Here is a 14,738-nt window from a genome sequence, read left to right on the forward strand (position 1 = left end):
ATTTATAGAAATTTGTACGCATGTAAATGATCATGCACACAGGCATCCACATATCCTGACATGAACAAATGTCTGGTGAGGGTGAGGTTGTGGTCTGTGGCAAAACTCCATGGTTACATCCCATACCTGAATACCTGCGTGTCTCATTCTCAGGTTGGCCTACTTTCACCCACACATGACTCACCGTCGACCTGCTGTCTGAGAAAGGCCCATTGTCCTTTCCTCTCTTTTGAGATAACAAGTTTCTCTACCTGGTTGTCTACTGTTACTTCTTCCATAAATCCTATCCATTCCTATAATAATATACTTTACTTTACATGCGGTCAGGACAGTATAACCGTGTGTCTCTTCCTCTGTTGTGACAACATCAAATTGTGAAGAGCCACAACTGCTGATATGCTCTTATCGCAAACCTCGACTGCGTGGGAGGTTTGTGATGCAATTTACTGCCACAAGGAGGCCAACCAAAGTCCAAGAAATGACACCGGTTTTACCTCTAAGGAGCCGGAAAAATAAGGAAAACCCACTCCTCCGGTGTCCGTGGTGGGAGACTGCAGGCGATTAGATTAAACGTGCTATCACATGTATGTGGTGCTCTGGATTCCCTTTCAGCCCAAGCACTGACAAAGGTTTCCAGTGACCTGCATACCTCAGAGAGATTCTTCTCTTGCCGTATAATTACTCTCAACTTAGCTAATTGTTACAGAGGGATCTCTGTCGCATTATATTTATTTTTATTTTCATGTTCAGCCATGCTAACGTCATGGCTAATGTTGGTCTGAAATCAACTGAAATATCTCAACCACTATAGGATGGATTTCCATGACATTTGGTACAAACATTCATGGTCCCCAGAGGATGAGACCTAATGGCTTTATTTATCCCCTGATCTTTTTCTTTTTCACATGCACGAGGTTGACATTTGTAGCTTTGAGTGAAATGTCTTTACTAAACTATTGATCACCATGAAATGTTACTTTAGTGATCTCTTTACTTTCCATATAGCACCTTTTTTATTATTATTATTATTATGAGCATGTTAGCATTGTCACTTTCAGCATGTAAGCATGCTGACATTAGCATTTGGCTAAAAGCAGCGCTGTGTCAAAGTACATCCTCACAGAGTTGCTTGCGTGGCTGTATGCTGCAGTCTTATCTTCTATCTCTCAGGTTTTTTTCCATTTCCATCTTCACATCACTAATTTTATCCTTTTCCCTTCTGCTTTTTTTTTTTTCTTTCCTCTTCAATCTTTTCCTCCTTCAGTGCAAACGCAATAGTGAGTGTCTGTCCAAAACTCTGAATGACTACAGAGAGCCCCGGAGGATACCGCATATTTTCACCCTGCCCTAACACACGCACACGCACACACACACACACACACACACACACACACACACACACACAACCCCTCTCAGCTCCCTGTCCAATCACCACACCCGACTTAATGACATCAGCCTGTGATGTCATCATGGGACCAATGCTGGCATTCTGTCCAGTGCAACTTCATCATCAGCATCATCATCCCTTGGCAGTGGTGGATGAGCCTCGAATCGGAGGCAGCTGGATTGTAACAATTCCTTCGCCCTTTGCACATGTCAGTGTGTGTGTGTGTGTGTGTGTGTGTGTGTGTGTGTGTGTGTGTGTGTGTACACAGAGAGAGCAGAGGGGAGGCTAAAAGACGCAATGCCTCTAATTCAAACAATCTGGGCCAGACGCAGCTTGGCTTTCTTTGGCTACTTCGTCTTGTTTATAAAGGGCTTTCTGGTCAGATTCACATCATGTTTGTCAATATTTCAACTGCAAGGTAAATATTGCAGTGACAGCACTTATTGAAGAAGAAAAAGGAGAGAGGAATGTGAGGCAGCGGAGAGGCAGTGTTCAGGGGAGAAGGGAGGGAGACACATGTGAAGAGAGGCAATTGTCCGGGGAAAGGAAGAAGATGGCATGGAGCGGATGGGAGAACGAGGAAAGGCGAGGCGTGCCAGGACAGGATGGGATGGGACAGGACAGGGAATGGGTGAGGTGGGGCGTCACATGGTGAGATGAGACAGGAAAAGCGGTGCAAAGATATGATGACAGGTGCAAAAAGGTGATGGCATAGGAGGAAAATAAGTTTGAGAGGAAAGGTTAAATAAGATGCAAGGACTAAATAGAGGGGTGGATTTGAGTATCATTGCATTGATGTTTTTAGATATATTCTGTGATATTCGGTAATTTTCACGATTGATAACAGAGCTTTATTACAATTACAAAGCTGGGGAACAATTGCCAAAATAGAGGAACATAGAAAAAAGACAAATGAGAAGGCTGGCGATATTATATATTTTTATTATCGTCAATGAATCCCTTCAAAAGACCAAAACCAACCAACAATGTGTGCTGTCTGCTGCACTCAGCCCTGAGCCCATTTGTTTATCTTTAAGGACTGGTCAGAAATATAGCAGCTGGGCACTGTGGTTTTCATAAAATGTCATTCAAACAGGAGTAAATAGTGCATTTGTTGGGAACATGGACATAGTAAGGAAGGAGGATGTGACCCATGCAACGGTGTGGCTCATTGGTGTGTCTTTAGTAATTTATTTTAATAACAGTGGAGCTCTAAGGCACAAAGGCATAAGCGTCATCTTAGTTAAACAGGCAATACTTGATCAAATCATGTAACTGTCATTCAGTGACCAGAATAGAATAGAAAGTTCACTCACTATTTCCAACGGCTGGGCTGATGAACATGATGAGACCTGATTAGCTTGATGAGCCCGATTAGCCGGCACTAGTCCGACAAGCTAAACCCTAAAAAATGCCTTAATGACAGTTAACTGAGACTGTGTTACTCTGACTTTGTGTCACTGGAAGTGACACAAAGGCTCATCCAAGCAAACTGCTCATGAAATCTTGTGCGAGGAACCACAGCACTCTGGCGCCTGTGCGATGAGTGTACACCATGGAAACAACCACACTGTTACAACACACCTGGAGCCCATCCCAGGGACAGAGAGACAGAGAATGAGAGACAGACAGAGAGACAGAGACAGATGTATGAGCCTGTGACAGCGTCCCAACTCTCAATGCAACTCTTTTCATACAGAGCAGCCCATGCTGCTTTTAGGGACACTCTCTCTCCATCCTGCTGGCTGTCAAGCATTAGTGCAAACACCATGCTGCACAGATCACCTCCAGATGTTGTCACGTATAGTTTACATTGATGAAAGCAAAATACTCTTTAGCCAGGTACATAATGTAAGACATAAACTGCCTTTTACGGTTTGCTTTAAATGCCTCTCTGCAGTCTCTTTGCAGATCACAGAAATCTGAAAATCTTGTTACTTGTGAAGATGTTGCATATCTTACTGTATAGCTGCAGGAGTGGCCTTTAACCCACTTAAGGGTGTAGAGGAAAAAAAAGTATGTAAATCTGATGCAAATTTGATGATCTTAAATATGCAGTTTCTGTGAGAGAAGTATGTGGCTGCCGAAGGGAAAATACCACTTACATACAGTATTCAGCTGAGCTGGACAGCAGAAATCACGAGTGGTGTATGTTTTACATTAGGGTAATAAAGTGGACTGGAAGAATCCACATTGGATCAATAGAGCAGGGCAGCTTGCCAAACCGTGTCATTAACCGCATATTAATTCTGGCTGCAGCCGCCGAGCCACATTCTGATCGGGGTGGTTTCTAGAGAAGTGTTTACCAAAACAAGACTTCCAGCTCTGCTCTAGCGGTTTCACAGAGCTGCAGTGATGTAGGAAACCTCCGCATATTACTGACTTTATGTACGCATGTAGAAGTGTGAGGTCATGTCAGCCTTGTAAGTGTACTTTCTCACCAGAATGTGCTACGTTGTGGACCGATTCCCAAAAGAGAATTAATAGCCTGGTCCTGCAATGGGTCAAACGCATAATTGCTGAGATAACTTTGCTGCGAACAGCAAGGGAGTGGGGAAAAAATAGTTGACAGCAAAACTTTAAAAGTGTTAAACACAATTTTATTCCAGTGTCAGAAATTTCACTCAAAGTCATATTTTAGTAGGAATGTGAGGCTAAGATTCACCACAGACTTAAATGCACCTCAGTACCATCTGGCCTCTCTAACATCAGCAGTGTATTGAATATCAAGCATACAATCTCCACCTTCCTCTGCACCGCTGATATCTCATTTTTCTCACTCCAAATACAAGACATGTGTCAAAATGTTCCTCCCCTAATTGACCCCTAATCACATTTGCTGAACACACAGACGTCTGGGGGGGGGGTCGGTCCTCCTCGTCTCTCCCGAGGGTGTCACGTTTGCTCGGTCCTTTTTCCGTACTACATACTGTGCATATGTATATTTTTTAGGTGAGCCTCTATTATTTGACCTCTTGATTCGCACAAAAAAGCCGGCATAGAACTGAAAATAAAATCTTCTGTGTCTTTGTTATCTTCCTCAGCTTTTTGTATCAAACTTTAATGAAGTTAAACAGGATAGGAGACAGCATCATAGTTAAAGGGACGTATTTGGGTTTGGTCGAGTAAAGAAAACAGACTGGGGGATGATGGCGCAAATGTGAAACTTCAATGGAAGATAATTTAACGAGAAAAACTTCTAAAATTCAATCCCTTCGTCTAGAGCAATAGGAGAAAGATGATTGAGGTGAGAGTTCATGCTGATACTTATTATTGGCTGATGTATGATGACCCCCCCTGACCTCTCCAAAATCTAAACCACGTGTGGGCAAAAGACGACACCAATAGACGTCTGATGAGCTTTTTATACAACCCTGCGTCTGTGTGAAGGCTTATCAGCTGAAGTTATATGAAACCTCCCCTCTGTCTGCCTTTTATCTCGTCCTTCTTGATGGCACCAGGCTCATAGAAGCTTCAAGCTAAAGCTGTCTTTTCTAGATGCGAAATCTCGTAATAAACAAACCATAATGTAAAGACGCTGATAAAAGAAACGCGTTGTAAAAGTCGAAATGTCTCGTCTTGGTCCACAATGTAAACCCAGTAAGTTACACTAAAGGCAAAACGTTAATTGGATTTCTATTACGTTTCTGTTCAAAACAATGAATCGAAATGAATGAGCAGCTGTATAGATTCATGCTGACTTTTTAAACTCAACACAAAGTACAGCTGACTGTCGAAAACAAGAGTTAAAGCCATATTATCCTATTAACTTTTTCAAAGTCTAACGGGCAAACTGAATCATTGGCTTCAACTTTCACCTCCGCTACATCTCTGAAATCAGCGCTCAGTTAACCATCGAGGAGAACTGGGCAGCTTCTATCTGGCTCTAATTAGGAGCCAGATAGAAGCTGTCAGCGCTGTTTGGAGCAGAGAGACAGAGAAGAGAAGTTGGGACTGAAGGTTGAATTTTGCAATCAATGATAGCATAAGTCAACTTTTCATGACAAATAAAACTCCTTGTATGCCTTTCATACCGAGGAGTTTCCATCAGAGGTTCACTTTTTAGGACGCACAATTCTTACTTAACCATTATCAAAACCATATCCTAACTTTAGGTTCTCAATTTCAACCATAATCTGAACCAAATTGTTTTTTCCGTGCCAAACCTGAATTTAAGAGTTCATCAAACTTTGTTGGATCATGTGCACATCATTAGTACAGTGAGGATATAGCGAACAGCCAATTTCACTGAATGTATGTCTTCAATTACACGACTACATATTTAAAAAAGAAAAAAACTTGTATTTTTTTTTCCTATGCGTTATGCAATACATCTGAGAAAAATGTATTATTAATCATCTTGAATCCAAACAAACAGAAGTAATTTCACTTAAATATTTATCCAGCTCTATCACAAAAATACCATAATAGCAGCGTAGCTCTGTGGATGTTTTGTTCAGCCCCACCTTAGGTCCAGACCAAAATATCTCATCAACTATTGGATGGATTGCTATTAAACTGATGAGGACACCTCGTGACTGGTGATCCTCTGACTTTCCATCTAGCGCCACAAGCAGGTTGTCATTCTGGTTTTTGAGTGAAATGTCTGGACAACTGTTGGATGGTTTTGTCCCAAAATTTGGTACACATTCATGTTCCCCTCAGGATGAATTGTTACAAATGTGGTGATCCCTTCACTTTGCATCTAGCTAAATTTATTTTATTACCAAATATCCCTCAAAGCCAATCCCATTCCCATACGCCTCAACTAGGATGCTACCTGCTGAACTGCAACATGTTAGCATTGTCATTGGAGCATTTTAGCATGCTCCCATTAGCATTTTGCCATTTAGAATTACAGATTTGAAGTGTCGCATGACTGTGGATGCTTAGTCTTGCCCATTTATTATTATTATTTAATCAAGAGAGAAAGAGCATGTTTCAAAAGCTGCGAGAAAAGTGCTTGTTTGCCTGCTGTATAAAGAATGACAACACATTGTTATGTTGACAATAACTATTGCTGAAATTTATGATGTGTGTTGAACAAAAACCACACACACGTCAGTACCTCTCTAATATGGTTATATTACTTTGTTATTGCAGTTTCCTCCACTTTTCTGGAACAATCTTCAGTCGCTATCCATCATGAAAATGAAGCGCCACAAACACAGAATGGTATTACGTTAAAGATGATCAGATGGATTCAGGCCAGAGAAGAAAAGCAGCTCATTGCTCGAGTAAACATGTTCTAGGCGCTGATCGCAGCAGCTCACGATGAGATCAAACCATTTCATTAGTCTGCCACGGTTAAACACACACACACACACTCACCTACATAAACATGCATAAATCAAGATATTATGGAAGTCAGCATTGTTATATCTGTATTTACTTGTGTATTCTGTTGGGTAATACTGAGCCGCAGCAGTTTGCCGTAGATGTGCCGTCAGAAATAACAGTAATTATGATGAATTGATAATAGCAGAACATTGTAGTCAGCAGCATTATCTCACATTATGTGTAGGATGGCTGTTGAAAACGCTTTTGTAGGATCACCGAGTTTACCCACAAACACTCTGCCTAAGTGAAGTTATGATTACTATAATGATATAATGTGCTAACCACCTCCAATTTTTCCCCCTCGACACAGAAAGATTGATGGTGGCCAGTCAGACCGCTCCCCGAGGAATCCTTTGTAACCCTGCAACAATGTTGATACAACAAAGATTCATTGTGACTTTTATAAAATAAGATTGTGAAAATGATTTATTGCATTTCGAGGGGTACTTTACTAATTCCTAATAAGCTGCAATAATTCCAGAGCAATCCGCTCCATCTTAACCAGTTACACTACACACTAATGTCTTTTACTTATAAATTAGCATTTGCAAACAATGATTTTTCTCTGGGGGACTTTAACCGCGGGAATTTGACAAACTCCCGCTATTAATCCTGGATGCATACCAAACTTCAGACAGCACAAATATAATTGTAAGCCAATATAAAGTCTCAGCTGGGTTTCACAGTTTAACTGTTTTAATGTGGAGCATATTTTGTGTTTACATTGCTCAACCCTTCAATGTCTTTATGTGCTTTAAAAGAATTAAAGATTTGGAGTATTTGTTGCGAGTGAGTCTTCGTTGTATTGGATTTCTCAGGAGTTGCGTCAGATTAACACCAGCATTTCGACAAAAAAAAAAAGTGAATTCCAGAAAACGTCACTTGCCACACTGAATAAAAGATCGGTTCCAGTGTAAAAGGCAGTGTCTCAATCCAAAAAGCTGATTAAAAGCTGAAATTGCAACAGCCAATCATCAGAGGAGTCATCCTATGATCATATCCCGCTGTTGCCTGATCCAAATGTTGATCCGACTCATCACACGCTTTTTAAATCAGCCCTCAGGTTTACCAATTATTCGCGGTTACATTTGCTGTGGTTCACTGGCCTTCTGGAAAATAAATAAAATAAAATGGGTTGAGCCTCTCCTGCTGAGTGAAACATGGTTTCAATAACAACACTGTAACAATTTGACAATCATCATTGCCATTCGCCACATCTGAAATCAGCACATTCTTGGCTCGATGCGTCACCTTGAGGCAGCTCAGAAGAGCAAATACCTCTTGTGAAATGAGAGCGTCCTCCTCTTGGGATATTTTGTGCCAAGTTCAGAGGTTAAAAAGTCTCATCTGACAAATAATATGTGCACTGACCTGAGGCGATCGCCTCAGATACTGCGTATTTGATGGATTTGTCGTTTAACCGATGAGCTCATCAGTACCACGTGAGACAACATCTGGGGTGTAATGAGCAACCGCAAAAGTTATTGATTGAGAAAGTCCTTTCACTTAAAAAAAATAGCGTTAAATATTCATGACTAAATATGCAAAATTTATTTACTAAGAAGATAATTGAGAGGACTCCGATTTGCTTTTGACATTGGACATCTGATGGAGACAAAAACTACTTTCCATCTTACTGAAAGGGTCTGAAAGACAATTTTAGCAACGTTGGTAACACTCATTGTTGCAGAGTCAATAATGAACATTTAATCTTCTGAACCACACTGCCTCTGTGGTTCAGATACAAAACAAACAGACAAAGTGAAAACCTGTTGCTAATGCTATTTGGTAAGATCATTGCATTCCCTAAAAAAAAAAAAAAAAAAATCCAATTCTACAAATATTCTAAATGTCAAATTGCGACACGTGAAACGACCACAGAAACTTGAGATCACACCAAACCATCAGTAAGATGCAAACATGAACACTGGAAGTTAAATCTACAAACGCTGCAATTATTGCTTCTCTGCTGTCAAGACTTGACACAAAACATTGAGTGTGTGTGTGTGTGTGTGTGTGTCTGTGTACACAAACGTTTTGCTGTGTGAAAGAATAAGGAGATGGACGGCGAGATAAAGAGGAAGCAACAGATTTCTTTACATGGTGCCATGAAGCAATGAAAACATACAGCTTGTGTTTTTTTTATGCTGTAATATCCTTTTCATTACATCCTGGTGCTAAAAGAAATATATGTTCCTTTGTATTCCCCTGCCAATAATAAAACCTTAATTGATTATTGTGATAAAATTAAATAAACCATAAGTTGGATTTTATGACTCCAGACTTCCTGCAGAGTTTTGTAAGCAAACTAAGGTTGACCATCGGGGCAATTCCCGGTATGACACTCGGAGAATGACCTCACAAACGTAACATAGCGGTTGACTTTTGTTTTGCCATTCTTTTATGAGCGTAGATATTTCATTAAGCGCAGCAGTGAGATATTTAGGATCGAGAGGAATATGAGATAAAAGTGTTTTCTGTCTTGTTCAGTGAAGAATATCATTAACAATTTCATGCCTGCTGCTCAAAGTGTGTTTGCATAGCCTTGCACAAGGACTGTAAACCTTTGACATACTATCTCGTATACTCTCTTGTTATAACTTATTTATTTATGTGGCTTGAGAGGCATTTCCAAAGTTATTCGATAATTGTTTGTGAATCCACGCAGCACCTCTGCACAGTGTCTCCAGCTGCAGCAGCAGGTGTTGCAGTTGCATGTCCATTTTTGAGAGCCGACTTGCACAGACACTGGTTATACAGTGCAGAGCCAAACACATTTTAGGTGGACTGGAAGTCTGTGGAATTCCTCTGAATTGGAGTCCATTCCTCAATGTCGGAAGACATCACCTTCTGACAAGCCATCGGTCGTAATAAATCTGTTTTCTGGAGGAAATAACAGTTTTGTAGCACAGCCAATTTGACCTGGATAGATTTAGGATGTCGCCTCGAGAACGCAAAAACGCAAAAACTGTCATTTGTAAAGTAAATGTCCAATCACCCCATCGGAGCACATGGTTTTATTAAACCGATAAGCCTCAGAAACGTCCTACAGTTCGACGGTGATTAGATTCGTACCAGAAAAAGGTGCAAACTAAGTCACGGATATCCTCACCGCACCCTGCCTCAGCAGGCGTGCTGCCTCGTGCGCAATACTATGCTCGCTATTTTCCATCGTTCGGTCTCAATCCAGCTCTAATTTCAGAAAAGAAAACACATTTATTTAAAACATTCGGTCCCGCTCACACCTTTCTCTCTGCTTTTACCACTTTTTTCTTCTTCCTCCCTGCCTCCACTGACATTCTTGTCTTTTTCTTTTTCAGCCTGTGTTTCCTACCCCCCTTTGCTTTTCTCTCTATTTGTCCTATCCAGCGTGTGTCCTGTCCCGTGGTCTTTCTTTAGTGTCCATATGTTGTTAGAATTAAAAGAGGGGGACGGAGGGGAGAAAGGAGGTGGGCAGCTCAACCCTCCTCCTGAGGGAGCATCTGCTTCTCTCTTTCCTCTCGTTCACAATCATCTCCCTCTCTTTCTCTGCGGACTAACAAACAGCTCTGACCTCAGACAGTTGGATACGTTACAGAGGAGGAACATGATATAAAACAAAAAATATGTAGCGAAATGACATATCAGGTTAGGGATGTGGCCCAACTCCAGTAAGTCAAACATTTGCAGATAATTTAAATAACTATTCTGTTCATAAAAACACCTTTTTAAACGAATGCTCGCTGATATTGTGTTTATTAATACAATTAGGCACGGTTCATGACGCCCTACAAAATGTTTTGATTTCAACTGCCATGTTATTTACATAGCATGAGATTTAAAGCCATTCAGATGGTGTGTTTCAATGTTTTTGTTGTTGGGAGCGCTTTAAGCCCTATTATTTAGCATTATAAGCAGCATTCAAACATTTAATAAATAGCTTATAACACACTATGAAGCAGTTGTAAGCAGCTATATGCCAAGAATATGTGAGAAGATTGATACAACTCTGATCTGAGCTACAGCCAGGAGGCAGTTAGCATGTCTTGGTTGGGTGCTGTGACTTTCTGGAGTCTGGCTGCCGCTGTGAGTTTGCAAAGCCACTATGACTGGCCAAGAAATACTATGATACACGGCCTCCCATAAAACCACAAATCCGTATAAAAACCACAAAGTGTTTTAGTAGTAAATAAATAAGATAATTAAGTAGCGCGTTAATTAGTGAGCTTTAAATATATTGGTAGGCAAATTTTGTTACTTTTGGACAAAGCCAGATTAGCCTTTCCTCCTGCCTCCAGTCTTTATGCTAAGCTAAGCGTCTCCTTGTTGTTGCTTCTTCATCCAACGCTCAGTGAAAGTGAGTATAATTCCCAAAAGTTGAACTATTCCTTTTCCTTTAATGACCATTTCCAACAGGCAAAGATTGGGCCATTGTATTTAATTCAATTTAATGCATAGTTACAATTTACATAACTTAAACATTTTAATGAGACGTTTCAGACACATGAGCTCGATTTACAACAAGGCTTTCATGTCATTACTTCTCAGTATTGTATTTGGGCCAATCTCACACTGTAATATAGCAGTTATGAATTTGACTCTATAGCCGGCTTACGGCTTGTAAAAGTATCTTTTCAGCTATTTATGTTCCAGATTGTTTCAGATTTGAATGCTGTCTCACTGTGTAAACACACATCAGCTTCCAGAAATCCGTCAATAAACACGTAGAGCGGCCGAAGTGTTATGCACCCAATATGTCCATAAATTAGCCATGAACCCAATAACACCCACGGAGAAGTCATTTTCCATTCTCCATTCCAAAATATGACGGATATAAAATTTCATATCTCCAAACGATGCTTTGATACATCAGACTCGTGTTGCTCGCGAGAACCTGAGCAGCCGTTTAAAAAGGGAGCCGAGTAACAAATTCGGCCTCTAAAACACAGGCGACATGTAAGGTCTCAACGGTCGCAATAAATAATGTAATAAAATGATGACAGTGTCAATGTTTCCAAACTCCACAATGGGTGAGAAGAGAAGAGTGATCCAAGCACTTATGTCAGAGACGAGGTCTTTTGTTATGTGACAGACAAATTCCTATTGGTGTGTGATATTTAAACAGGAGTAATCAATCAAATTCAGCTCCAAGACTCTCTGTGGTGGGTGATGTTGCTAAGCCTTTTCAACGACACATAAAAACCTCTTTCGTCTGCCAAAACTATGAAAATAGGGTTATTATTTCATACCACTTATTTACCTGAGAGATGAATTCATAGTTCTGTTTAGCATTACAAAACAAAGCAGACTGTGAATTCTTAATAACATGGAAGGGTTGGGTTCAGTGTAGGTCACCTCTTTTGTGTTGCAGTACAATAAAACAGAACCCCATGCTTTCCTATGATGACGTAATTACCCCTTAAATACCTTTTGACTCCCTTTCACACGTTCATATGTCATTAAAGTTGCCTAAGCTATAGCTCAGGTCTTGCGTTTCTTGTGTATGAAATTATGTCTGTGTCGTCCCCCCCCCCCCTTCCATGTCTTCTCTGCCCTGCCCTGCTCACACAAACATTGACTAAATCTGCAGGGCACCATCCCCGCTCTGCTGACTCAGGCAGGATCAAGGCGTGGGGAGTCTTCTTTTGGCATCAGGGCAGGAGGAGCGAGGATCTGGAATTGCTGGGCATCACGCCACGTCTGTGTCACACTTGTTTTGTAAACGCGTAAACGCATAGCAGCGAGCTTCATACCAATGACACTAACCGAATGGCTTTCCTCACTGCGTAGGAAAGGGTGTGTAAAAGCAGCGTGCTTATTTGCTGTTGATGATTCATGTGAGCTTTTACATAAAAAAGGTATGACCTATTATTCAGGTTTGCAGACAAGTCCGAACTTGACCTCCACGACCAAACCTCAAGTGAAGGGTTTGGTCCATTTTTGTGAGGCCGTAAAGCTCCTGCTACATTGAGTTGCAAAACTGATGCAATTGCATCATCGCGGAACAGATGTTTGAGACATTTTGCATCCAAACTCTCGCCTCACTCTACTTCTCCGTGTACTGTACGTACTTTACCGTCTTATAAACTCTGTCTTCGATGTCAGTGCATCTTCTGGGACATTTACGAGGCTTTCCCATTAGGTTGGCTGAACGCATTAAGGGATGATGCGTCTACTTTAGCAAGATTGGATGACACATAAACAAAGAAGCATATCACAGCAACCGGGGTTTCGGTCTGCCATGAAGTTAGGGGGGGGAAGAATAAAAACAAAGGAGGGGAAAACAAGGATAAGAAATAATGACAAAATCATGCTGTTCTTTTGGCAGCAAACAGCGGGAAACACTTCAGAGGGAATCCAGGGAAACTGAGTAAGCATATTTGCTTTTTCTCTCTGCAGCGTCTTCAGTGTGTATTGCGGCGGGGCTGAAGTCGAGGCTTAGAAAAGGTTTGCGTTCAAACTTGCGTATGACAAGTCATCCGTCAGTTTTAGGCTTGTCATGTCCCACTCAGCTTCTCCGTCTTATGCAGATACAAAGGTATGGTTCATTAGCGGTGTGAGTAATGAGAGCGGGATTCGCACAGCAAACGCACGACCCGATGTTTTGCAGAGAGGATTCTACCAGATTTGGAGTAATTACAGGCCGGAGGGGGTACAAGCTGAACCAAACAGCCTCACGCACACACATCAGAGAAAAGAATGTTTCTGCTCTTCAAAGCCTCATGAATGTATGCATCCTCAAACCACAAGCTGCTAATATACTGTAAAGAGAGCTCAAGGGAAATGTGAGCCAAATAACGACTGTCAGACTACTTCTACAGTATGCAGGCTTCAACGTGTTTATGTTTTATCTGCGTTATGCTTATGTCTCACTACAGCCATACCTGAATACTTCCAGCTAAGGAAGAGTAAAGACAAGAAAGGGTTGATATGACATACGATTTCCTCCTTTTGCTACATCTTCAAGGATTAGTTTGATATTTATTTTTATTTAAATATACTATGTTGCTTTCTTGCTGAGAGAAGAGCACCCATATCTGCTTGTTGCAGCCGATACAGCCAGGAGATGGTTAGCCTAGCTTAGCATAACCCCTCTTAATTAAACACACCTTTTTGTTTTTACACTACTGTTTTTGTATGGATTTGACATGTGAAATGACGTATCAGTGAGCAAATTTGTGTTACCCTCTCGCAGTTTCCGCTTATTTCCAGTGTTTGTGGTGTACCCATACCTTTACCTACCCCCATTTTCTTCTCTCTCTCTCTCTGTCATACAATGTCAATGCACACGCAGGTCAAGTCGACGGTTGGAAATCTAAGCTATTGATGGTTACCTTGGGAAATGCCAGAGTTTGGGCAGAATAGACGGAGCCATTTCTTCCCACACCTGCTGCTTTGTGTCACTTTATCCCAGAACATCCTCTCTGGACACCTTATCCCAGCCTCTTCAGAGACAAGTATAGGATGACTGGCAGGATGATTGCCAAGTGCTCCAAAATAGCAGGCAACTCATAATAAAAAAATTATGTTAAGATGTATTTTTTTTAAGTTTGAATGCCTAATGTCATCGCTATTTGCTTGCAAAATAGATTTAATAACTCAGGTTAGGTTGTTGTCAGGTTGCTATGAATTGTCCATGTAGTGCAGAATATTTGTCATGTAGATTTTTATTTTACTACTATTTAAATTTAAAAAAAACTTTCCGTCAGCTTTCCTCCACTATACACAGGTAACCAGAGCAACTAGGTTCCAGTGACATCGGACACCGCCAAGGAGTTCTTTTCTCCGAGCCACGGGAAACACAGGACGCAATCTAGGCCTCTCAAAGTCGGCACGCTATCCAGCGACAGAGGCACAAAGCTTGGGTTACCACCTTACGCTCTTCTCTTTGTTCATCTCTCCATTCAGCGGAGAGGAAGATAACTAAGGCTGTTTAATGCCCCTGAGGTGGGATTTACGGCTTTTTGGCACCAAAGTGGCTGGTTAGGACCGTCTCTGAATTAAAACAGGAAGGTCTTTTAAAACCTTTGTC

This window comes from Anarrhichthys ocellatus, unplaced genomic scaffold (assembly GCF_004355925.1).
Source record: "Anarrhichthys ocellatus isolate YVR2014 unplaced genomic scaffold, GSC_Weel_1.0 scaffold23, whole genome shotgun sequence".
Classification (NCBI taxonomy): Eukaryota; Metazoa; Chordata; class Actinopteri; order Perciformes; family Anarhichadidae; genus Anarrhichthys; species Anarrhichthys ocellatus.